This window comes from Chlorocebus sabaeus, chromosome 20 (assembly GCF_047675955.1).
Source record: "Chlorocebus sabaeus isolate Y175 chromosome 20, mChlSab1.0.hap1, whole genome shotgun sequence".
NCBI classification, from domain to species: domain Eukaryota; kingdom Metazoa; phylum Chordata; class Mammalia; order Primates; family Cercopithecidae; genus Chlorocebus; species Chlorocebus sabaeus.
The window spans coordinates 115,874,530-115,901,093 of record NC_132923.1 but is presented as its reverse complement, the minus strand read 5'-3'; the positions used below and the strand labels follow the sequence as shown (position 1 = coordinate 115,901,093).

At 39.2% G+C, this 26,564-nt stretch overlaps 1 protein-coding gene across 26 annotated transcripts in view; it reads right to left on the bottom strand.

The window, feature by feature from the left end:
• The window catches only part of EIF4G3 (eukaryotic translation initiation factor 4 gamma 3), a 373,903-nt gene that overhangs the window by 280,843 nt on the left and 66,496 nt on the right, over positions 1-26,564 (bottom strand). The window contains exon 1 of one of the 26 annotated variants that reach the window (XM_073007736.1): positions 3,744-3,762. The exons of the other annotated variants lie outside the window; for them this stretch is intronic. The gene's annotated coding sequence lies outside the window, so the exon portion shown is untranslated. Of the gene's footprint in view, positions 1-3,743; positions 3,763-26,564 lie in introns of those variants that run through there. 26 annotated transcript variants of the gene reach the window in all.

Genomic DNA, 26,564 nt, shown 5'->3' with positions numbered 1-26,564 from the left:
GATGGCAATCATATCTGGCACTGGGGTTGTTTATAGTCAGTACCTCCTTAAAAGGTGGATTTTCACAAAGTAAAAACAAGAAGTGAAAATAAACAGAAATTGTCTTTCAGTCTAACAAAATACTAAAGTCATTTATAATTCCCAGCTGAACATTCCTAAACCTTGCCCCACTCCACTACAAGAAAAACTACTGCCCTAATGTTCAGCATAAGCAATATTCTTAAAGTGAAAGACTCAGGTTATCATTTCCTCATTGAAAGGAAGATCAAGGATACCAATGTCATCAAATAAATACTGATTTACAGGTAAAACAAGCAACTAGTATCAGGAGATAAAATATAATGCAAAGGGTCTTTTTCTATATTATTTATTATTTAGGCAAATATGTCGATGTCAATTTATGCTTTCTTATTTCTACATAGTTCTGACAATAAAAAAGGAAGTTAACTTCTATAATACATAAAATAATGGCAGAATTTCTAAACTATACACTATTTCACAAAGATGCCAAACATAATTTCTCAAAAGATGTACTTTTTAAAATACAGTTACTCTGGAAATAGCTATAGTCTTCTTTTTTTAGTTTTTTATTTTTTGAGACAGAGTCTAGCTCTGTCACCCAGGCTGGAGTTCAGTGGCACAATCTCAGCTCACTGCAACCTCTGCCTTCCAGGTTCAAGCGATTCTCATGACTCAGCCTCCTGTGACTCAGTCTCCCAAGTAGCTGAGACTACAGGCATGCACTACCACCGCTGGCTAATTTTTTGTATTTTTAGTAGAGACGGGGCTTTGCCATGTTGACCAGGCTGGTCTCGAACTCCTGAGCTCAGGCAATCCGCCCACCTCAGCCTCCCAAAGTGCTAGGATTACAGGCACGAGTCACCACACCTGACCATAGCTACAGTCTTTTAATATTACTTCTGAACCACACGAATATGTTTTTCAAAAATTAAAAAAATCCAATTTAAACAAACCAGCTCCAGCCCAGACCACAAGAGACCCTGTCTCTATAAATATATATTTAAAAAAAAAAAAAAAAAAAAGCCAGGATTTCTTTTTGTAAATAGCCCCTACAAAAGAAAAAATAACCTATTTTTAAAAAGAGCCTGGCACAGTGGTGCATACCTGTAGTTCCAGCCATTAAGAAAGCTGTGATGGCAGGATCCCTCGAGCCCAAACATTCACCTGGGCAATTCTTTCTTTACTCTCCTTACCTTTTACCATTGAGATCTAAGGAAATAAAACTAACCAATTTTAAACTCTGTTTCAACTCTGTTTAATGCTGGCTGTTAATTCAGGTCCAAAAACCCTATTGGAAATCAAGAATTTTTCCACTACTAGAGCGCAAACACAGTGCTTATGTATACTACCTAACACCCCTAGCAGAATCTAGGCAGCACCCTTAATCAAACACATTAATATCTCTACAGCAAAATATATGAATATTCAAACTTCTACCCTTCTGTCCAGAAATTTACCAATGCAAGAAAAAGAATAGTTTTCCAAGCTCTTGGGATTTTAGAATTGCAAGACTATACTATCTTTATCATTGAATCTTTGCAATTAGTATCTCTGGAATGTACACAACTAGAAACCATTACATTAGATTTTGTTTTGTTTTGGAGTATAGTGGTCTGATCACAGTTGACTGCAGCCTCAACTTCCTGAGCTCAAGTGATCTTCTCACCTCAGTCTCCAGAGTAGCTGGGCCTACGGGTGTGCACCATCATGCTCAGCTAATCTTTAAATTTTTTGGTAGAGGTGGTGTCTCCCTATGTTGCCCAGGCTAGTCTCAAAATCCTGGGTTCAAGCCATCCTCTCACCTTGGCCTCCCAAATTTCTGGGATTACAGGCACGAGCCACCACACCTGACCGATATTAGATTTTTAACAAATTCAGAAACATTAGTCTCAAAGAGCTTAGCCAGAAAACCCCTTGTTCTGGCTCTGATTTTCTATGAACTAAGACACAAGTCAGCACATATTGCTAACTGATTTCCTACCAGTCATATTTAAGTCTACCCAGAAACATATCCGGTGTATAAGTTTAGAAACATACAAACAAAAAACCAAAACAATATTGCCAGAGCCTATGCAACAATGGCTGCTGACTACACTGCTATTTCTACACAAGATAAAAATACACATTTTCTGAGACAAAATGATATACACATGCAAAAATGAGTGATAGACTCACAAGTTTCAAATGCCCTCACATTTTTAGTTCTACAACAGACCAATATGCTTTAACAGTGTTTTCTAATGCCCAATTCAGATTCAAATACAATCAATCCATATGACAAAGCAAAGGCAGAAGGCAACAAAGTAAGCCTCTCTCCTCAAAAATGCCCACCTTGCACAATAGGAAAAATACGGAATCAACCTAAGTGTCCATCAGAAGATGACTGCATAAAGAAGATGTGGTATATAGACACAATGGAATACTATTCAACCATAAAAAATGAAGTCATGTCTCTTGCAGCAACGTAGATGGAACTGGAAGCCATTATCTTATGTGAAACAACTCAGAAAGACAAATACATGTTCTCACTTACTAATGAGATTTAAATAATGTATACACATGGAGGTAGAGTGTGGAATGTCAGAAAACAAAGACCCACAAGGGAGTAGGCGGATAATGAGAAATTACTTAATGGGTACAACATACGTTTTTCAGGTGATGGACACATTGAAAACCCTGACTTCACCACTACAGCAATATATCCATTGAACAAAATTACACTTGTCCCCCACAAATTTATACAATTTTTTAACTGCCCACCTTGAAGAAGTATCAGTAACAAAAACAAGTTGAAGTTAATTCCAGTTGGACCTACATCTGAACCACTCAAATGGCCTTGATAATAACCAAAATAAAACATGCTGATTCACTAAACTTCTCTGGACATAGATGTGGATAATAACAAGTGAGCTACATACATTTGGCAGACTTTAAAAAGCTATATTTTAAAGAATAACTGAATGCTACTCGCATATGATGAAAATCAAAGTTTGCTGGAAGTTATACTACTGGCTGAAAGTTTTTATAGGTGTAACTATAAGATTTACAAAAATGTTAAGGCCTTGTCATTGACCTGAAATGCTAGAGCATTGTTAATATGTAATTTCAAAAAGTGAATATAACTTTAATGTGCTAAAAGTTTCAGTGATGGAACTTACGTTAAAAAATAATCATGATTGGCCAGGCACGGTGGCTCAAGCCTGTAATTCCAGCACTTTGGGAGGCCGAGATGGGCAGATCACGAGGTCAGGAGATCGAGACCATCCTGGCTAACATGGTGAAACCCCGTCTCTACTAAAAAATACAAAAAAACTAGCCAGGCGAGGTGATGGGTGCCTGTAGTCCCAGCTACTCAGGAGGCTGAGGCAGGAGAATGGTGTAAACCTAGGAGGCGGAGCTTGCAGTGAGCCGAGATCCGGCCACTGCACTCCAGTCTGGGTGACAAAGCGAGACTCTGTCTCAAAAAAAAAAAAACATGATTAATCTTGAACATGAATGGTGGTTATGGCTGCACGATGTGAATTTACTTAATGCCACAGAACTGTACACTGAAAAATGATTAAAATGGTAAATATTGTGTTATGTATATTTTACCACAATAAAAAACAAACTTTTAAAATAAACAGATAAAAGAACCATGACTATGGAACAGGCAGAGGAGATTCTCCTAAGTTTGGCTTTACTATTCTGTACAAATAGTGTGCAGATTCTATCAAGGATACACAATCTTTCCAATTTTCTATTTCCTTTCTGGAGTAAAAGAAGTGAGACTCTTTTCATCGAAAAAGGTGCTTTGTGCTAAGATGATGCAGCTAACGATCAGACTTGTACGCAAGGCAACCACTTTCAGTATGTATCCCTAGGAAAAAGGACAAGCAGTCATCCACATCATCCTCAACTTCACATATCCTCTACCTCAGTATCCCAAACCATGGTTCTCAATTCAGATAGGAAGAAAGAAATAACTCATGAATTTGAGGTACTGCTATATGTTACCTCAGGTAAAATAAAATGGCTGTTTTTTATGATATGAATCTGAAGTTTTTAACTTTGAAAAACCAAAAGGAAGGGGGCATTAGATAAACATCCAAACCTTAAAATTAACACTTGAAAACCAAGATAGTGTGGTACTGGCAAAAGGACATACAAACAAATCAGTGAACAGAATGTAAAACCCTTAAGAAGGCCCACACAAATGTGGTGAATCGATTTTTCACAAAGGTGCAAAGGCAATTAAGTAGAGAAATAGTCTTTTCAACAAATGGTGCTGTAACAACTGAAAAACCATATGCAAAACAATGACGCTCTTTACCAATACCGCACCCTTTGAAGAAAAATTAATTCAAAATGTGTGCATCTAGTGTAAAACAGAAAACTATGAATCTTTTAGAAGAAACAGTAAGAGGAAACAACTGTTATTTTGGATTAGGCCAAGAGTTCCTAGATAATACATCAAAAGCATGACCTATTTAAAAAAAAAAAAAATTGATAGGACCAGGCACAGTGGCTCATGCCTGTAATCCAAGCACTTTGGGAGGACAAGGTGGGAGGATCACTTGAGTCCAGGAGTTTGAGACTAGCTTGGGCAACATAGCAAGCAAAGCCTTGTCTCTACAAAATATTTTTTATTTACTTTTTTGTTTGTTTGTTTTGGGGGGGCGCAGTCTCGCTCTGTCACCCAGGCTGGAGTGCAATGGCTGGATCTCGGCTCACTCCAAGTTCCGCCACCCGGGTTTACGCCATTCTCCTGCCTCAGCGTCCGGAGTAGCTGGGACTACAGGTACCCACCACCTCGCCCGGCTAGTTTATTTTGTATTTTTTTAGTAGAGACGGGGGTTTCACCATGTTACCCAGGGTGGTCTCGATCTCCTGACCTCGTGATCCGCCCGTCTCGGCCTCCCAAAGTGCTGGGATTACAGGCTTGAGCCACCACGCCCGGCCTCAAAATATTTTTTAAAAAGAAGAAAATTGATAAACTGAACATCATCAAAACTAAAAACATTTCCACTGTGAAAGACATTGTTATAAGAACAAAGGGACAAGATACAGACTGTGGTAAATACTTGTAAAACTTACGTAAATAAGATAAAGGATTTGTATCTAAAATACATGAAGAAACTAGGCTGGGCACAGTGGCTCATGCTGGTAATCCCAACACTTTGGGAGGCTGTGGTGGGTGAATTGCTTGAATCCAGGGGTTCAGGACTAGCCTGGGCAAGATGGCAAAACCGCATCTCTACTAAAAACACAAAAAACTAAGCAGGCATGTCGGAGCCTGTAATCCCTACAACTTGGGAAGTTGAGGTGGGAGAATCACCTGAGCCCAGGAGGTGGAGATTGCAGTGAGCCGGGATAGAGCCACTGTACTCCAGCCTGGGCAACCAGAGTGAGGCACTGTCTCCAAAAAAAAAAAAGAAAGAAAGAAAGAAGAAAGAAACTAAACACTCAATAACAAGACAACAAACAACCTAATATTTTTCAAATGGGCAAAAGTTTGCTGTGGTTGCTGTTTTGAGAGACAGGGTCTTGCTCTGTCTCCGCACGCTGGAGTGCAGTTGCAGGATCATGGCTCACTACAGCCTTGATCTCCCAGACTTAAGCAATCCTCCCAGCTCAACCTGTAACTGGTATGTGCCACCATGCCCAGCTAATTTTTTCATTTTTTGTAAAGATGAAGTCTCGCTATGTTGCCCAAGCTGGTCCTAAACTCCTGAGTTCAAGCAATGCTCCTGGCCTTAGCCTTCCAAAGTGCTAGGATTATAGGCATGACCCACCGTGCCTGGCCTCAAATGGGGAAAAGTCTTAAATGAATGACACCTAATCAAAGAAAATATACACGTCGCAAATAAAGACACAAAAGGATCTTTATTTCCTTAATGAAACATCATTAAGTGCTGACAAAGATGAGGAGCAATTTGGAAGTCTCACACATTGTTGGTAGAGTGCAAAATGGTACAGTCACTTTGGAAAGCAATTTGGCAGTTTCTTATGAAAGTTAAACATCCACTAACCATATGACTCAGCAATCCCACCCGTAGGTATTTACCCAAGATAAATGACAACTTAAATTCACACAAAACCCTGAACACAAATGCTTGTAGTAGTTTCATTCATAATGTGCAAAAAAACTGGAAATTAGTCAAATATCTTCTGGCCAATATACAAACTATGGCACATCCATATAATTGATTACTAGTAGGCATTTAAAAGGAATTAACTATTAATAGACACAAAGACATGAATGGATCTCAAATGCTAATCATTTTAAGTAAAAGAAGCTAGACTCACTGCACTCCTGCCTGGACAACAGACTGAGACCCTGTCCCGGAGGGAGTGCAAGTGGCGGAGAAGCTAGACTCCAAAAGACTGTAAGTCCATTTATATAATATTCTACTTAACACAAAACTGTAGAAATGGAAAACAGATCAGTGCTTGCCAGGGGCTAGAGGTTGGAGGCAGAGTTTATCCACAAACGGACTTTGTCAAAGGAATATAACAGGGTAAATGGAAGTTTTCTGTGTCTTCTATGTAGTAGGTTACAAAAACCATTCATTTTTCAGAACTTATAAACTATGTATCTAAAATAAATGGTCAGTTCCTCAAAAGGTTAAGCAATAGAGTCACCATAGGGTTCAGTAATTTCACTCTTAGGCACGTATTCAACAGAAAAATAAAAAGCATGTCCATGTAAAACTTGTACATGAATGTTCACATCAGCATTATATATAATAGCAAAAAAGTGGAGATAAATGTCCATCAACTGTTAGATGGACAAATTGTGGCATATCAATACAATGGGATTTTATCTGGCAATAAAAAGAAAGTGCTGATACATGTACATTACAGATAAACCTTGAAAACATATGGTAAGTGAAAGAAGCCAATCACCAAAGACCGTATATCGTGGGATTCTGCTTCTATGAAATGTCCAGAATAGGTAAACCCATAGAGACAGAAAGTAGGTTAGTGGTTGCCTAAGCTGAAGGGAGAGGTGGGAGGAAGGAGGGTGACTGCTAAAGGATCCTGGGTTTCCTTTTGAGATAAACAACATTCTCAAACTGTGGTGATGGATGCACAACTCTGGATATTAAGTATAATTTAATACAGTTAACTGTACATTTGTACATTTTAATTGGGTGAATTTTATGGTGTGTGAATTATATCTCAATAATGCTGTTACCAAAAAAAGTAAATATTATTGCATGTAATTTACAAATATTAGAACTCCATGGTGAGACAAGCATCTTATCTGTTCTACCACTCTCACCCCAGAATCCAGAATATTGCAGAAAGAAGTCATAAACTCAAAATGTTTCATCTTCATGATCCGGTTCAATAGACTTTAAAATAAAGTATGGCTTGCCAAGCACAGTTTCACATGCCTATAGTCCCAACTACTCAGGAGGCTGAGGCAGGAGGACTCCTTGAGTTCATGAAGATCAAGGCTGAAATGAGCTATGATTATCCCAAGCTGCTCTCCAGGGAGATCCCATCTCTTACAAATTAAAAAAAAAAAAAAAAAAAAAGTAGTATGGCTCATCCTGCGAACCTACACAAACAAAGAGAATTGTTATACAACAGGAGTAGTTAAACAGGCACCACACAGGAAAACAGCTGGGCTTGTGCGACAAACTACGTCCTTTTTCAAGGACAGGAAAAAAGCAATCTAGTATCCACACTCCTGAAATCTTGCTTAATGACCTCACAAGATGGAAACCCGCCCAACCTGCTTTTTGACACTACTCCTAACAAAATTCTCTCTTCACTAATATCAAGAAAAGATCCTTCTCCACAGCCAATAAACCCAAGTCAAAGCACACTTGTACTAAATCAGTGGATGAAGACTGTCAACATACCTAAGGAGAGATTTAGTTACGGTGCCTAGAAATAAGTCAACGTTATTTTCAGATAAAAGAGATCAAAGTTTAACGATAAAAATAACTTCATGAAGTGAAAAATCATGGTTAATTATCAGAGAAAAACATCCTCCCAAAGTGCTGGGATTACAGGCATGAGCCACCATGCCTGGTCAAGAATTTCATCTTAATTTAAATCACTGCAGGATAAAATATGCAATAGGGCCGGGCATGGTGGCTCACATCAGTAAACTCAGCACTTTGGGAGGCTGAGGCGGGCGGATCACTTGAGGTCAGGAGTTCGAGACCAGCCTGGCCAACATGGCAAAACTCTGTGTCTGCCAAAAAATACAAAAGTTAGCCAGGCGTGGTGGCGGACACTAGTAATTCCAAGCTACTCGGGAGGCGGAGGTGGTAGAATGGCTCGAACCCGGGAGGTAGAGGTTGCTGTAAGCCAAGATCGCACCACTACGCTCTAGCCTGGGCAACAGGGTCTCAAAAAAACAGAAGGAAGAAACGGAGGGAGGGAGGCAGGGAGGGACTCATTCCAACAGACATTCCTCCAACTTTAAATCAATGTAATCAATACCACTGTGAGTGAAACTGATGGAACAGCTACAAATTTCACCTTTATGTTATTATTGTATTTATTAAATCATTATATTGTCCAAGAACGTATTATAAATACTTTCTTGAATCAAATAACTTGTATTCCGCACACACAGGCAGGGAGCTACAATAAAGTACACCCAGACCTTCAGAGTATAACCGGTAACAAAAAAAAAACTTTCTTTTCATCACACTTCAGAGACTGGCCATCTGCTAAAGTTATAAGTTACATACAAAAAACTTATAAATGAAATCATAAATTACAAATTAAAAATGGAATAAGCTTGAGATTTATGAAATACGTGCCAAAGCCCAATTAAGATGCTGTGAATTCTCAGGCCTAGAATGCAACTAAAGAATGTTGCTAGTTTTATATGGTAAGCTATCTGAGGAAAAAAGATAAACACCAAAAAGGAAATAGTTTTAAAAATGGAGGTATTTCTGACTGGGCATAGTGGCTCATGCTTGTAATCCCACCATTTTGGGAGGCCAAGGCCGGTTGATCACCTGAGATTAGGAGTTTGAGACCAGCCTGGCCATCATGGTGAAACCCTGTCTCCACTAAAAATACAAAAATTATTTACAAAAACAGGTAGCCAGCCAGTGGGCCACAGATTGCAAACCCTGATTTTTACCTAATAAAACAGTGTAGATTATAAATGCTATGGTTATACAATACATTTGTTAACAAAAACTGTAAGTTACCGAACATTAATTAAATTAATCCATGATATACTTACAGTGCTATGTTAATAAATGGACAATGCTAAAGAGACATTCTTAAAATCATCATTAATAAAAATTTGATGGTGGTATTTGAAACAGAGTATACATGACTTAAACTCAGGACTCGGTTCTTAATAATTAGAGCAATTTCTTTACTAATTGACACCCTCCCACCGCCTTGACTCTTGGCATCTCTTCCACCCCATCCTCCTAATTTTCCTCCTCTCCAGATATTCTTCGTAGTCATCAATAATTAAAGCAATTTCTGATATGCCAATAGTCCACTGAAATGTTAATTCAGTAATAAAGGCAGTAAATTCTTAAGTAACTTTATTCTATAACCTCAAGTAATGACTTAAAAATTAAAATAATAAATGTCAAGAGAAAAAAAATGATATATGTATATTTTTAATTGATAATATTTGTAAAAACACATGGATCTCCTCGTAGCATAATGTCTCACTAAAGCTCCTTAATGCTTTTAAGATAGGCATTGGTGTGATTTGTTTGATTTAATGTACTATAAAGCAGACTGAAAATTGCAGTCCAGTAACCCAGTTCATATGGTCAGCTAAACTCTACCCCTACATCACTTTCTATTCACTTTCCCTGTCCCTCTTCCATACTCTTGACTATTACCATCTACCCAGTCCCCTACACCAAAAGTTCACTATTTACACAGCAAGGAGGCAACCAAAAAGGAATGCTAAATCCTCCCTACCCCATATCACTTAACTTTTATAAATCCTGTTTTAAGAGAACTATAAAATATATATATATAGATTAAAATTATAAATAATGCCCTAGAGAATATTGAGTGTGATTCATTTTATCTGGAGATGAATGGGTAAATGGTGACTATGAGGATAAACTTACAGCAGTAGAAGAATGAAAGAGGAAAAATGAATGAAGAAACAAGATCCAGGCCAGGCACGCTGGCTCATGCCTGCAATCCCAGAACTTTGGGAGACCAAGGTGGATGGATCATCTGAGGCCAGGAGTTCGAGACCAGTCTGGCTAACATGGTGAAACCTCATCTCTACAAAAAATAAAAAAATCAGCCAGGTGTGGTGATGTGCGTCTGTAGTCCCAGCTACTTGGGAGGCTGAGGCACGAGAATTGCTTAAACCTGGGAGGCAGCGGTTGCAGTGAGCCAAGATCACGCCACTGCACTCCAACCTGGGTGACAGAGCAAGGCTCTGTCTCAGGAAAAAAAAAAAAAAGATCCATCTCTGCTTTTTTAAGTGACCAAAATTCTGTGTTCGTATAGCACTTTGTCCACAGAATTCCTTACCATTTCATGCTGCAGGTGTTTTGGAGTCAGATAATCTTGGGTTCCATTTCTAACTTTATCCCTTAGTAAACTGTGCAATCATAGTTAACCTCGAAGCATTAGCTTCTCAATTATAAAATGGTGATAGTAAAAACAGTCATAAATTGCTCTGAGTATTAACTAAATCACTACATGAAATACTCTGCACAATGCCTGGTACATGACATTCAATCTGTTAATTCCCCTTCCTGGCCCTCAAACTAGAAGTAATATGATATGATCATGACCAGGAAAGTGGTACTAGAAAGACAAATGCTTAAGCCTTCTTGGTGGCTCACGCCTGTAATCCCAGCACTATTGGGAGGCCAAGGCGGGCGGATCACGAGGTTAGAAGATCGAGACCATCCTGGCTAACACAGTGAAACTCCGTCTCTACTAAAAATAAAAAAAATACAAAGCATGAGCCAGGCGTGGTGGCAGGCACCTGTAGTCCCAGCTACTCAGGAGGTTGAGGCAGGAGAATGGCGTGAACCCAGGAGACAGAGTTTGCAGTGAGCCGAGATCGCACCACTGCACTCCAGCCTGGGCGACAGAGCAAGACTCCGTCTCAAAAAAAAAAAAAAAAAAAAAAAAGTCTTCTTGAAAGCACCAGTAACATCCTTCTTCATTCAACCATCCTCAACAAATATTTTATTAGTAGCTACAAAGTAGTAAACCAAACAACTTGTGGCACTTACATTCTATTGGGAGCAAACAGATCATAAGTCAGTAAACAAACGAGACAATTAAAATAGTAAAAATTATAAAGTGGGCAAAGAACATGAACACTTTTCTAAAGACATATACATAGCCAACAAGCATATGAAAAAATGCTCCACATAACTATCATTAAAGAAATGCAAATCAAAACCACAATGAGATACTACCTTACACCAGTCACGATGGCCATTACTAAAAAGTCAAAAACTAACAGAGGCTGACTAGGTTGTGGAGCAAAGGGAATACTTACATACTGCTAGTGTGGAAATATAAATTACTTCAGTCATTGTGGAAAGTAGTTTAGCAATTTCTCAAAGAACTTAAACCATTTGACCCAGTAATCCCATTATTGGGTATATACCCAAAGGAATATAAATCGTTCTACTATAAAGACACATGCAGGTATGTTTGTCATAGCACTACTCACAACAGCAAAGACATACAACCAACCTAAATGCCCTTCAATGGTAGACTAAAGAAAATGTAGTATATATACACCATGAAATACTATATGCCCATAAAAAAAAATTAGATCATGTCCCTTGCAGGAACATGGATGGAGCTGGAAGTCATCCTAAAACAACTAATGAAGGAACAGAAAACTAAATACTGCATGTTCTCACAAGTGGGAGCTAAAATTTGAGTATACATTAACACAAAGAAGGGAACAACAGACACCAGGGCCTACCTGAGGGTGAAGTGTGAATGGAGAGTGAGGATCGAAAAACTACCTATCCAAGTACTATGCTTATTACCTGGGTGATAAAATAATGTGTACAGGCCAGGCGCGTTGGCTCACACCTGTAATCCCAGCACTTTGGGAGGCCAAGGCAGGTGGATCATCTGAGGTCAGGAGTTCGAGACCAGCCTGGCCAACATGGTGAAACCCCATCCCTACTAAAAAAAAAAAAAAAAAAAATACAAAAATTAGCCAAAGGTGGTGGCGCAAGCCTGTCATCCCAGCTACTCAGGAGGCTGAGGCAGGAGAATCACTTGAACCCAGGAGGCGGAGGTTGCAGTGAGCGGAGATTGCACCATTGCACTCCAGCCTGGGCAACGGGAGAAACTCTGTCTTTAAAAAAAAAAAAAAAAAAATCTGTACACCAAACCCCCACCATGACATGCTATTTACCTATATAAACAAACCTGCATATACACCCCTGAACCTAAAATGTTTTTATAAGATTAAATAAAATACATAAAAAATAGTGAAAATGGTAGGAAGAAAATTTTGTTAAATGACATGAGAGGAAGGCAATAGTATTCTAGATAAAGTAGAAGTAATTTCTGAATTGAAATCTGAATAATACAAATAAGTCCATCCTATGAAGAGAAAGGGAAAGAGCATTCCAGGAAGGCAGGCATCTGGCGTACAGGTTTTAGGTGGAAAAGGGCTGTGATCAAGGATAAGAGTGGTCGGGCACAGAGACTCACTCCTATAATCCCAGCACTTTGGAAGGTCACGGTAGGAGGATCAGTTGAAGCCAGGAGTTCGAGGCCAGCCTGGGCAACTTGGCAAGAACTCATCCCTACAAAAATACAAATAAAAAATTACGTGGGCATGGTGGCATGTGCCTGTAGTCCTAGCTACTCAGGAAGCTGAGGCAGGAGGGTCGCTTGAGCCAAGGAGTTCAAGGTTACAGTGAGCTATGAATGTGCCACTGCACTCCAGCCTGAATGACAGAGTAAAACCCTGTCTCTTTTTTTTTTGTTGTTAAGGATCAAGGGAGCTATGCAGAGAGTAGCAATTAAGAGTTTGGAAATTTAAGCCGGAGCTACATCACTGAGAGACTTGTAGGGCCTGGTAAGCAATATGAATTCTTTTAAGATTAACAGGCGACAATGGGAGAATTTAAACAGAGGAGATCCATAATAGTACTGTTAAAGACCATTCATTGTTTATTTAAAAAAAAATAAACCGGAGAAGGGTAGGAGAGGAAAGAAAAGAAGCTGGGAGATTATAGCAGTTGTCCAAATAAAAGGTAGTGGCCTAGAAGACAGTAGGAAAATAGAAATGAATGAGGAGAAAAGGACTAGTTTAAATAGTAAAACCAAGGGGATTAGCTATTGCATAAGAGGCATGAAGGAAACGAATAATCAAGAATAGTTTACAGATAGTTTATCTTGAGTAGTTAAGCAGACAGCAGTACTAGTTGCCAAAACTGGAAAGGAACAGGTTGAAATAGAATTATAAAGGAAATCAAAAGTTCTATTTTGAGCATATAACTTCTGAAATGACTATGAAAAATCCAGGAGGAGATGTAAATATACAAACTGAATATATGAATATACAATTCAGGCTAAAACTCTGATCTAAAGATACAAATTTGAAAGTAATGAACATAAAAATGGCATTTAATGCCAAAATAAAAAATTTAAAAAAAAAAAAAAAAAAAAGGAAGAGGTAAAGGACCTGACAATAAAACAAAGGAGGAATTAGTAAAGCAACTTGCAGAGAAGTGGCAACTGAGTTCGGAGGAAAACAAACAGATGTTACGACACCACCATTCACAGAAGGAACTATTGTATTCAAAATACTCTTCACACTTTACACTCTATTGTTGACACATCAAGACAAGGGCAACTTACCTACCAGCCCTACAGGAAACCAGAGAATCAAGTTTCACACCACATGGGCTACTGTACTCTATACAATATATTGCTAAAATTTCTTCCAGCATTCAAAACAAAAAAAAGTATGGGAAAATGCAAACTCTCTCTTGGAACTGAAATAATACATTCAGAGTATCTAACAGTGTCTGGCAGATACGAAAGTTCAATAAATGTTACTATCATGGTGGTTATTTAGAAAACTATCCAATTTTTTATTTTATTATTTACTTATTGAGATTGAGTCTTACTCTGTTGCCCAGACTGGAATGCAATGGCACCATCTTGGCTCGCTGCAACCTCTGCCTCTTAATTCAAGCAATTCTCCTGCCTCAAGCCTCCTTAATAACTGGGACTACAGGTGTGTACCACCATGTCTGGCTAATTTTTTTGTATTTTTAGTAGACACTGGACATGTTGGCCAGGCTGGTCTCAAACTCCTGACCTCAAGTGATCTGCCTGCCTCAGATTCCCAAAGTGCTGGGATTACAGGAATGAGCCACCGCGCCCGACCTGAAAACTATCCAATTTTTAAAAATGGCTTAGCATTTACAATCACAAGTTTTATTGGCTAAGAGATGAGTTCTGAGGTTCCAGAGCAGGGGTCTCCACAAGATAGCTACAATCTTAATAGGTTTGTCAAATGTATAAAGTTTTATTAATGAAACAAGTGATACTATTAGTGTGAGCATTACAGCTATTCATACAAGTTATTTGGTTTCTGTTTTTCTTCTTGTTTGAAACAGGATCTCATGCTGTCACCCAGGCTGGAGTGAAGTGGTACAATCATGGCTCACTGCAGCCTCAACTGCCCCGACTCAAGCAATTCTCCTGCTTCAGCCTCCTGAGTAGCTGGGACTACAGACACGCGCCACCATGCCCAGGTCATACAAGTTACAATTCTTTTTTGGCCAGATTGGCTTATGCCTGCAATCCCAGAACTTTGGGAGGCCAAGGCAGGAGGACTGCTTGAGCCCAGGAATTTAAGGCCAGCCTGGGCAACACAAGGAGAACTCATCTCTACAAATAATAAAAACATTAGCCAGGCACAGTGGCACACTCCTGCAGTCCCAGCTACTCGGAAGATTGAAGTGGGAGGATCGCTTAAGACTGGGAGGCAGAGGACGTAGTGTTGAGATCACACCACTACATTCCAGCCTGGGCACTCCAACCACTGCACATAGCAAGGCCCTGTCTCAAACAAAGAAAAAATACAATCTTTGAAACAATAAACAAAGAAAATCTGACCACTTGCTAAGAAACCATCTCTTAAGTAATATCCATGAGGAAGGTCTAAAATAAGCTAGGTATATCAAACAGATGTACAATCAACCCTATTATTCAGAAATCAATTCCCTATGTTACATATAAACTATTGTACATGTTTATATGTAATATATATAAATATGTATAACCACTTCTACTATTGTCTTTTCACTCATCATTAGATTATTAGACAATGGAGAAAGGAGGGGAATGTTGACAAAACGGGTTGTCAATTTTACTGTATTACATCCTTCCAGTGTAGGACACTATTTTAAAGTTTAGTAAGGTATTTCATTTCATTATTAATTTCTGAATATGAAGGCTTAAATATAAAAGTACTACTATAAATGCAAAAAGATGTTAAAGAAATAAATGTTTTATCTTCTAAAACTACAAGGGTCCAGATGTGGTGGCTGACGCCTGTAATCCCAGCACTTTGGGAGGCCGAGGTGGGCAGATTACCTGAGGTCACGTGTTCGAGACCAGCCTGGCCAACATGGCAAAACCCCGTCTCTACTAAAATACAAAAATTAGCTGAGTGTGGTGGCACACTCCTGTAATCCCAGCTACTCGTGAGGCTGAGGCAGGAGAATCACTTCAACCCGGGAAATGGAGGTCTCAGTGAGCTGAGATCACGCCAATACACTCCAGACTGGGCAAAAGAGTAAGACTCCGTCTCAAAAAAAAAAAAAGAAAAGAAAAGAAAAAAACCTACAAGGGGCCAGGTGTGGTGGCTCAATGCCTGTAATCCCAGCATTTTGGGAGGCCAAGGCGGGTGGATCACATGAGGCAAGGAGTTTGAGACCAGTTTGGCAAACATGAAGAAATGCCATCTCTACTAAAAATACAAAAATTAACTGGGCATGGTGGTGCCCGTCTGTAATCCCAGCTGCTCGGTAGGCTGATGCACAAGAATCGCTTGAACCTGGGAGACAGCGGTTGCAATGAGCTGAGATCATAACACCGCACTCCAGCCTGGGCAACTGAGCAAGACTGTCTCAAGGAAAAAACTACAAGGGTTTTATACCCTTACTTTGTTTCAGCCCTGGTCATGATGTTTATTTTTCCCCTATTTTATGTCTTGCTTTATTCCACAATGGATCTGAGATAGCTTACAAAAAACATATATAATAGAATATTTAAATGGTACTAGACATGGTGGCTCATGCTGTAATCCTAACACTTTGGAAGACTGAAGCAGGAGGATCGCTTAAACCCAGGAGTTCCAGACGAGCCTGGGCAACATTGCAAGACTTCGTCTCTATAAAATTAAAATAAGTATAAGAGAAACAACAAGAAGAGGAATATTTAAATGAAAGTAAATAATAAGACAAAGACTAGCAGTCTATAAATTCCCACAATATTGCAAAACTTGGGCCATTAATTTGGTTCAGAGTTTCCTGGTGGCCACAGTATCATTTACATAATTCCCAATTTTTAATGCAAGGAACAGAAGCATTTGAATGTTGCAGTTCCTCTAGGAATTAATACCAATTTTTGAAGACTAACACAACATTGAAATGAAGTGTATGGCCCATTTCAACAGAAAAAAAACACACTTCATAAAAAATAAATAAATAAATAAATTTTTTATTTTTATTTTTTTGAGATAGCATCTCACTCCGACATCCAGGCTGCAGTGCAGTGGCATGATCTCAGCTCACCGCAACATCCCCCTTCTAGGTTCAAGCGATTCTCCTGCAGCCACCCAAGTAGCTGGGATTACAGGTGCATGCCACCACGCCCAGTTAAATTTTGTATTTTGGGTAGAGATGGAAACTTTGCACCATGTTGGCCAGGCTGGTCTCAAACTCCTGACCTCAAGTGATCCAACTGTCTCAGCCTCTCAAAGTGCCAGGATTATAGGCATGAGCCACCATGCCCGATCAACAAATTTTAAAGTAGAAACTTTAAAGTAAAGTGAAATATAAAGGTATACAATCATAAGGATAATTTCTATACTTTTTTAATTTCTCAGAAGGATAATATGATGACAAGGCAGGTAAATTCATATTCAAATCTAACCAATATTCTACAGGGAGCCCTTATTTCAACACCTAAATGCTGTAATTCAGCACAGGTTTCAGAGCAACTTTTTCTTTTTCTTTTTCTTTTTTTTTTTTTTGAGACGGGGTCCTGCTCTGTCACCCAGGCTGGAGTACAGTGGCGTAATCGCAGCTCACTGCAACCTCCACCTCCCAGGTTAAAGTGATTCTCCTGTCTCAGCCTCCTGAGTAGCTGGGATTACAGGAGCATACCGCCACGCCCAGCTAATTTTTTGTACTTTAGTAGAGACGGGGTTTCACCATGTTGCCCAGGCTGGTCTTGAACTCCTGAGCTCAGGCAATTCGCCCACGTTGGCCTCCCAAAGTGCAAGGATTACAGGCATGAGCCACCACGCCTGGCCTAATTTTTGTATTTTCAGTAGAGATGAAGTTTCACCATATTGGTCAGACTGGTCTCAAACTCCTGACCTCAGGTGATCCACCCACCTCAGCCTCCCAAAGTGCTGGGATAACAGGCATGAGCCACCACGCCTAGCCTTTTTTGTTTTGTATTTTTAGTAGAGACAGGGTTTCACCATGTTGGCCAGGCTGGTTTCAAACTCCTGACCTCAAGTCATCCACCCACCTCAGCCTCCCAAAGTGCTAGGATTATAGGCGTGAGTCACTGTGCCCAGACCCAGAGTAATTTTTTCAAAATACTGTATTATTCAACCATTGCAACTAATACACGCTTTTGTTTCTTCCTTAATGTCTGCATCCAATCCATGCTAAAACACTTGACTTTCTCTGTTAAACTATGAAGAACATAAAACACACATACAAGTAGTTCACCTAAGACTGTACTTTGAACTAATCTTAGATAATTTATCTTTCAAGAAAATATTTTCAGAAAAGGAACTTTCAGGCTCTTGTTAAATGAAATAATGAAAATTTAATTACATGGGCTATAAACTTAATCTGTCATTGAATGTAAACACAAGATACATTTCAGGACAAAATGAACAATTTCTGTTGCTTTTAGAATGTGTTGCACATTCCTGAGTACTAACAAACAAGTAGCACTCTATGACAGCATGGACTTTGAAGCTGGAAAAAACGAAAATTTGAATCCTAGATTTGTTTGCCAGTTAGATTATCTTGGGAAAATGATGTGATCTCTCCAGACTTCAGTTTCCTCATCAATACTCCGTGAGACTGCTGGAAAGAATTAGCAAAATAAGGCTTACGATGGGCTTAGCACATAAGCAATACTTCATTATTATAAATAACTCTTCCATAAAGATCATGAGTTTTCCTTTCCGCGGACTATCCAGGTGACACCACCTTTAAGACATCTCTCCCAGATTCCTAATTATCTAAGAACACCAACAGATCTCCTAACTTCATTCTTTAGAGCTTAGAAAAGCTACAATAAAATATATTATAAGGAAAAGTAGGTCCTTGGGAGCATGTGAGATAGACAGATATATACACATATCATGACATACAAAACAGAAGCTAAAAAGAATGCAATCTGCTACACATTTGACAAAATTCTGAAAGATACTGATCCACTTTTGCTACTTTGCATGGTGAACTTTTACGTGCATTTATTCACTTCCTGAAAGAATGTCTCTCTGCCATGAACGCTGTTAATTCTGATGTAACAGCTATTCCCAAGGTGGGAATACTACAGAATAATAACAGTTCTCTGCTCAAAGTAGTTTTCACAGAAGGGTCAGAGAGAAAACTGCTTTTCTTACTTACATCTAAATGACTTGCATCTAAATGACTAGTGTCATTAGCCAAATTAATCACCCAGTTGTCACATTCCAAAGATCTAGTTTATTGAATATACTTGTTCTCATCATGCCAGCTATCAAGGAAAATTATGGAAAAAATCATTACTCCTTTTATTAGCAAGACTTTTCTCCAAAGGCCTCCACTTACACTTTTTAATTAAGTCTATTTTTCCCGTTAAAGAAGAATGATCTGATGAATATCAACAGCAACATAAAATATTAGCTACCACCACTCAGAAAATATAATTCTCTTCCTTCATCCTGTAGTCATCATTCTTAACAATATCAAAGTACACTGGAAACACTTTTCATCACTACCTGTATTTGTAAATTCACAACCAGTAAGAGTTGAAAACCATTCTATAAGCCAGTCTCACCCCACTCAGAGCTGCTTAAGACGGCAGGCCCTCTAGTGAGCAGCAATGAATAAACAAAATAAAATGTCTGACTACTAAGCACAAAAGTGAACTACATTATCTTTAGCTTTTAGTTATAACATGAACAAGAAGAATACAAACTTTTACATCATTTATAATTTACTTCCTAAATTCAATTAAAATGCCCTTACTGAGAAAAAACATCCTACAAACTATCAAAACTCTAAATATAATTTCTTAAGATGGATACCCATGTGAAGTCAATGTTACTTTATTTGGTTTTTCTGAGGTATAAAAATTCTACAGGCAATATTTTACTTTCTCATTCTAGACCGAATTCCCACAAAGATGTTTTCTTTCTTATAGCATTCAGCAGCATTTCATTCAAAATAAAATGCCTAAAGGAAAGCATGTTATAATAAAAATATTCTCAAATAGAAAGCTTTTCAGCACATTCTATGTTCTTATGTAGAAGGGGTATACTCAAAGTGACTTTCTTCCATAAATTTCAGCACAATGTAATCACTACTTATCCAGTATCATAAGTCCAAATTTAAGAGTCTACCAAAAAAAAAAAGTTTTGAATAATCAAATGCCATTTCTCAAAGATAGCCAATTTATAAAGTGACTTTAAAATAAATGTGAGTGGTAAAAATCAGAAACATAAATATTTAGAAAAAGGGCTGAGCGCAGTGGCTCATGCCTGTAATCCCAGCACTTTGGGAGGCAGAGGCGAGCGGTTAGCCTGAAGTCAGGAGTTCGAGACCTGCCTGGCCAACATGGTAAAATCCTGTCTCTACTAGAAATACAAAAAAATTAGCCAGGCGTGGTGGCATGTGCCTGTAGTCCTAGCTACTCGGGAGGCTGAGGCAGGAGAACAGCTTGATCCCAGGAAGCGGAGGTTGCAGTGAGCCGATAATGCATCACTGCACTCCAGACTGGGTAACAGAGCGAGACTCCATCTTAAAACAAAACAAAAAAGATCAAGTGATTTTTTATTTATTTATTTATTTATTTATTTAGAGGCAGAGTTTTGCTCGTCGCCCAGGCTGGAATGCAAACGGCACGATCTTGGCTCACAGCAACCTCCCCTTCCTGGGTTCAAGAATTCTACCTAAGCCTCCTGAGTAGCTGGGATTGCAGGCGTCTGCCACCATGCCTGGCTAATTTTTGTATTTTTAGTAGAGACGAGGTTTCACCATGTTGCCGAGGCTGGTCTCGAACTCCTGACCCCAGATGATCCACCCACCTCAGCCTCCAAAAGTGCTGGGATTACAGGCATGAGTCACTGTGCCCAGCCAATCAAGTGATATTTTAATAAGAAGAAACTTATCATCAGTTCTAATATACTTTGATATGTAAAATATTCAAGCATTGATAGGTATATAAAAATTCTAAAATTATATAATGCTTCAAATAAAACAATGCCACCAGAATGTGAACATTTAATCAAGAACGCTGCTCCTCTTCTACCCCACTGATTCACGTCTCCCTCTCAGTATCCCATTCTAGTCATTTTTCACTATAAATATCCCATTCAGACCATTACATGTTCAAGTCAGGCTAAGGTAGAGGCTTCCCTCTAAGCTGATAACTGAGTCCAATAGGATGCTGGATACTTTCTAGCTTTGCTAATTGAACATAAAAATCTTGTGAAAATGCTTAAGTAGGCAATCTAGATTCTCAAGATCTACTGCCTATAACAAAATTACATATGGTTTCTCCATTAAAAAGAAACCACTAAAGTTGCATAGAATTCTAAATACATTATAAGCCTAATGTTAATTATATAAAGGCAAAAGTTGAAATTCAGCTTGCCCTAGGTTACACAGGATAGAAACCATAAAATCAGGATTAAAATCTACAACCTGGTTCTCCATTAAAATTTACTACTATTTTTTTAAGGACTGGGAAAATTTTCTACAATTGCTTGGTACCTAGAAATATTTAATATATTTGACGGCTCTGCAAATGTTAAATGTTTAAAAGCTTTACTCTATGCATGCATATGCACAAAACACCTCTGAAAGAGCACATAAGAAACTGACAACAGGCCTGGTGCAGTGGCTCATGCCTGTAATCCCAGCACTTTGGGAGGCCGAGGCAGGAGGATCACTTGAGGCCAGGAGTTTAAGACCAGCCTGACCAACAAGGCAAAACCTCATCTCTACTAAAGATACAAAAATTAGCAAGATGTGGTGGCACAAGCCTGTAATCCCAGCAACTCAGGGGGCTGAGAAACGAGAATCGCTTGAACCCGGGAGGCAGAGGTTATAGTGAGCCAAGATCGTTCCACTGCACTCCAGCCTAGGCAACAGAGCAAGACACTGTCTCAAAAAAAAAAGAAAATAAAATGACAACAGTGGCTGCCCTAAGAAAGGGAGTTAGGGAATTGAATATTAGGAGATTTACTTTTCAATGTATACACCCTTTTGTCATGTTTTACTTTTTCATTGTCTACCAAAAACCTACAAATACTATGTTTTTAATATGTGATTTAAAAATCACTAAATTGGCTGGGCGCGTTGGCTCACGCCTGTAATCCCAGCACTTTGGGAGGCTAAGGTGGGCGGATCACAAGGTCAGGAGATCGAGACCATCCTGGCTAGCACAGTGAAACCCTGTCTCTACTAAAAATACAAAAAATTAGCCAAGCGTGGTGACGGGCGCCTGTAGTCCCAGCTGCTCAGGAGGCTGAAGCAGGAGAAAGGTGTGAACCCAGAAGACAGAGCTTGCAGCGAGCCGAAATCGTGCCACTGCACTCCAACCTGGGCGACAGAGCAAGACTCCGTCTCAAAAAAAAAAAAAAAGTATAATGTGTGTACACTGATATAATAGTTAAATGGTATCATTGATACCGTAATAGTTACTGCTCAACTTACTTGGAAGGAGGAAGTAGGTTCAAGATAGTGAGGCTATGCAAATGTAACAAATTATTTTTAATTCAAATTTAACTCGTTTCTATAACATTTAAAGAAACATTCCTTTTAGAATTGATGCCACAGAAATTAATAGGGTCTAGTTTCTGATTATATATATACATACATAAAATACAACGTGCATGTATATGGATTATGTATTTGTATAGATAGAGTCCCATCCATCCTGCACAATTCCTACACTTGAACAAACTCAACCATGCCATGGGAAAGGTAGAGGAGAAGAGAGATGCAGAGAAATGTGAACAGTGCTGACTCCTGTCATTCCACTCAAGGAGCTCCAGAGTCCACATGAGACTTAGATCTAAACCAACTAATTTCTTTAGTTCTCAAGATCCTAAGTGTGATTCTAATGTCAAGCACATAATTTGCTATACAATCTGACCTCTAAGTAACAGTGAATTATCCTGTGCTCAGACAGGGAGGAAATATAAACTGAAAGAAAAACTGACAGTGCTGGACTTACTGAGACACAGTACAGTATATCTGATATGACCACTTTAAAAAGGTTTTCAAAAGTAATTTTGACCCTATGCAGCTTCAGAATCAACCATCCCTCACACCAGCACACCACTGTGTATAAAATATCCCAACCACTCTCCCATTACTCAGTGTCCAACTTTGTTCCAGGGCCAAATCAGTCACATTCTTATCAATCTCTGCAGAGATCAATATAATATAATGATTCTATCCAAAAGCCAAAATGTTATATAATACATTAATGAGCTATACTACATTTTTTTAAAATTCAAGAAAAAAAATCCTACTGGGTAAAATTGGTCTTTGGGCTACATGTAAGAATTCAGCCAGTCTTCTATTACACAAGATATTAATGAGGATTGCAAACACTGTAAAACAATACCATTTTTCCCTAAATTAAAAAAAAAATGACTATTTTCTAAAATAAAAAATGTTAACATACAGTTGGTTTATCAACTGTATACTTCTTAAAATTACCTAATACAACAGTCCAATTATTAACTAATATGCAAGCTAATTGCTAGTATACAATTTTAGCCCTCAAATTCACTCAATTTCCTCTCTACACCTCTTGCCAAATTTTTCTAAAAGCCACCCTCATCTTCCGTTTCCCAAGCCCATGGCCACCACTCCAACTCAGATATTTATTTCTTCTCTTGTAGCCTCTCTATCTGCAGTAGCTGCTTGGACTTTCCTGACTGGAATCTCTTCCACTTAAATTCATACAGCACAATATTATCAGACCAATCTTCATGAACAACATTATAGTCATCAATGAACATCAAATGTTATTTTTTACCTCCAAGTGCAGACCCTATGATTCAATTACCACCATACATGGGATCCCTCCAACTAAACCTATTTTTATACTCCACACCATGAAACTTTCCCTAAATAAAAACTACCAGTCTCTGCAGGGTATGGTTGCTCACCCCTGTAATCCCAGCACTTTGGGAGGCCTAGGCAGGTGGATCACAAGGTCAGGAGTTCGAGACCACCCTGGTCAATATGGCGAAACCTTGTCTCTACTAAAAATACAAAAAAATTAGCTGGGCATGGTGGCGCACACCTGTAATCCCACCTACTCTGTAGGCTGAGGCAGGAGAATTGTTTGAACCCAGGAGGCGCAGGTTACAGTGAGCCGAGATCACGCCACTACATTCCTGTCTGGGCGACAGAGCAAGACTCCGTCTCAAAATTAATTAATTAATCAAAATGCCAGTCTCTGCCAGGCAGGGTGGCTCACGCCTGTAATCCCAGCACTTGGGGAGGTCGAGGCAGGTGGATCACTTGAGGTCAGGAGTTCCAGACCAGACTGGCCAACATGGCAAAACCTCATCTCTACCAAAAATACAAAATTTAGCTGGGCATAGTGATATGCACTTGTAGTCCTAACTAGTCAGAAGGGTGAGGCAAGAGAATCACTTGAGCCTGGGGGTTTGAGGCTGTAGTGACCTATGATGGTGACACTGCATTCCAGCCTGGGTGACAGACCAAGACACTGTCTCTAAAAGAATTTAAAGAAAGATCACATGTGGCCTCCTTTCACTTAGCCTCAGTTACCTATTTATTTGTAAAAGGAAACATGAAATAATGAAATGTTGTACAAAGAATGTTGTAGGGATTAAATGAAATAATCCTTATAAAAAACGTAGTACATAACAGGTGTTCAGTAAATGATCTTGTTATTTCTTATGTTAACATCTTTTCTCCAGCTAGAACACAGATTTTTTTTTTTTTTTTTTTTTTGACACAGTCTTGCTCTTGTCTCCCAGGCTGGAATGCAATGGCATGATCTCAAACTCACTGCAACCTCTGCCTCCCAGCTTCAAGGAATTCTCCTGCCTCAGCCTCCCAAGCAGCTGGGATTATAGGCATGCACCACCACGCCCAGGTAATTTTTGTATTTTTAGTACAGACAGGGTTTTGCCATGTTGGTCAGGCTGATCTCGAACTCCTAACCTCAGATGATCCATTCACCTCAGCCTCCCAAAGTGTTAAGATTACAGGCACCCGCCACCATGCCTAGCTAATTTTTAGAACACATATGCTTTCTGAAGGATGAATGGTTGAAGAATCCACAGAAGCAAATTAGTTCCAAAGCTGATTTGAACCCAAAGCTGCCTGCCTTTTTTCTATACTGGTAAAAGATTTGAAGGCAGGGATTATTAACAAGTCTTGGTATGAATGACCAAAAGGATCATTTTCTTATGTGAAGACTGGAAAAAAACAACATGCCACCAGCGCCAAACCAGCATCTCCCACAAGAGTATAAACATTGCCTCAAACATCAAATCAAAGTACTAAATCGAAATCCTGCCTCTCTTCTAGCCAGCCTATCCAGCTACAGTCATCACAGATCAGTCAGCTAAGAGAGGTAACAACAACCCAAATGACCCATGTTCAGGGGAGATACCTGACGCATGCAGAAAAAGGGGCAGGGGAAAAAATGGGTAGAGAAGTAAGTGCTGACTCCTCCATTTTTCCCCATCCACTCATGTTACTTGGGAGACAGCAGATAAAATGAAAAGTGTTCACTTGCAGAAAAAATAAGGTCTTACTGGCCGGGCACGGTGGCTCACGCCTGTAATCCCAGCACTTTGGGAGGCCAAGGCAGGTGGATCACCTAAGGTCGGGAGTTAGAGACCAGCCTGACCAACACAGAGAAACCTCGTCTCTTCTAAAAATACAAAATTAGCCGGGCGTGATGGTGCATGCCTATAATCCCAGCTACTCAGGAGGCTGAGGGAGGAGAATCGTTTGAACCCAAAAGGAAGAGGTTGCGGTGAGCCAAGATCGCGCCATTGCACTCCAGCCTGGGCAACAAGAGTGAAACTCTGTCCCAAAAATAAAAATTAGTCGGGCATGGTGGTGCATGCCTTTAGTCCCAGCTACTTAGGAGGCTGAGGCAGGAGAATCGCTTGAAACCTGGAGGTGCAGGTTGCAGTGAGCCGAGATGGCACCACTGCTCTCCAGCCTGGGGTACAGCAAGAGACTCAGTCTCAAAAATAAAAAAAAAGAAAAAAGATGATCTTACTTTGAATCTTGATCCCTGTACTTTCTAAAATGGGAAAGTCACTTCATCTCCCCAAACCTCAGTTTCCTCATAAATGATAGCAGATGTCTCACAGAATTATGGTAATATTTTAAGTAGATGTCATCTTAGATACATTTGCTAACAATGACATTAAATCTAAAATAAAAGCAGGCCATTATGGCAAACACGTTATGTGATTACGAACGTGAACTCTGGTGTCAAGCTCCTAATTCATATTCCGACTCCACCACTTACTACTTGTGGTGGAGACACATTATTTTCTGAGCCCCAATTTTTCTATATGTAAACAGCAAGATTAATAGCCCTTACACTTCATATAGGTGCAGTGAAAATTAAATAATGTATGTGATATGCCTGATATAATCCCTAATAATTACAGCAACTAAATAAGTTACAACAGAAAAAGTTTATTTCTCTCTTTATTTAACTGCCTCATTAAAATAATCAAGTCTAAGCAACAACAGCTTTAATTGTTGGGAGTGGCCTAATTCAGTGTATCTAAACTTTATGGTCTTAGAATCCCTTTACATCTAAAAATTATCAAGCAACATAAACAGCTTTTGCTTAAACAGGTTACTTCCATCTATATTTGCCAAATTAGAAGTTAAAACTAAGAAAAAATTAAATATTAACTTATTCTAGGATAATAATAAGCCAACTATATGTTATCGTAAGTAATGCTTGTTTTGAGACAGAGTCTCGCTCTGTCACCCAGGGTGGAGTGCAATGGTGCAACCTTGGCTCATTGCAATCTCCACGTCCCAGGCTCAAGTAATCTTCCCTCCTTGGTCTGGCCTAAGTAA